This window comes from Nanorana parkeri, unplaced genomic scaffold, assembly GCF_000935625.1.
Source record: "Nanorana parkeri isolate BGI_ZX_2015 unplaced genomic scaffold, ASM93562v1 scaffold656, whole genome shotgun sequence".
NCBI classification, from domain to species: Eukaryota; Metazoa; Chordata; class Amphibia; order Anura; family Dicroglossidae; genus Nanorana; species Nanorana parkeri.
Window position 1 is genome coordinate 249,693 of NW_017306924.1, and position 1,227 is coordinate 250,919.

Below are 1,227 nucleotides of genomic sequence, written 5' to 3' on the forward strand. Positions count from 1 at the left end.
CTCGAAATGAACAACGCAGATAACTTCTGCTACATTTGTGACGAGGTTCCATTTGCATCTCAAAAGTGCAGTATGATGGCAGTGGTAATAAAGGCATACCACCTATATTTTGGATGCAAATAGGGGATCAGGACAAGACTCACTATTGTTGCATCACATGTGCAACTTATCTGCGTCATTGGCTAAACAAGAAGAAAAGTCCATGCCTTTTGCAGTCCCAATGGTGTGGATGGAACCCGCCAATCATAGTAGCGACTGCTATTTTTGCATGGTTCCCTCAATCGCAAGAGGGATCTTAAGAAAGAAGAAGTGGACCGTGGAATATCCAAACATTCCATCCAAACTGCATCCTGTACACCCACGGTGAGGACTTGCCTATTCCAGATCCACCAGAATTCTACTCTCTAGACTCAGATGATGATAAAGACAATGAACAGGATGCAGCTGATCGATGTCAGCGGACACGATGAGAGAAGCATATTCCTTTTTTAAGGCAAATATATAGTGATTTTGTAAATTTTCTTTTTAATATTTTTTGATCTAAAAATTCAACATTTAAAAATAAAATGTATCCAGGTAAATATGAAATATTGCCTACCCTGCAGTCAGCATGTGGTGCAGCCACATCAGTTTTCCACCATCTAGGGTTAATCATTTCACCATTTGTAATAAGCTATTGTTTGATTTGAATACGCAAAGAGCTGAATGAGTAAAAGAAGGGACACACCCCTTTCCTCTCTATATGTTCTACCTTACTCTACATGAAGTTTCATTTATACAGACACAGTCAGAAAGTGAACTAGATAGTTATCTAATTAAAAAGCTATGTGTGCTCTACAAATACTCTATCATGGAAGCATTCTGCATTAAATGTCTATTTGACAAATAAAGATATTATACAAGTAATGAAAATAATATAAAACTCCAGTTTATTAAATTGTAAACATTTGAAAAAAATTGAGCAACATTCCTTACAGGTTCCCTTTAAGGAAGTTGTGATTTTAAAATGTCAGCATCATTAATGTGCTTAGCCATGTGCTATCAGGCAAAAGTATATTAGAATGCTGAAAGCACTGAGGTGCAAGCTTTGATGGATTTTACCTAATGCTTTTTTAATATATAACCAGCATATAAAATGAAAGATTTTTATGATAGATACAGTATATATCTATATATATATCTATATATATATAGATATATATATATATATCTATATATATATATATA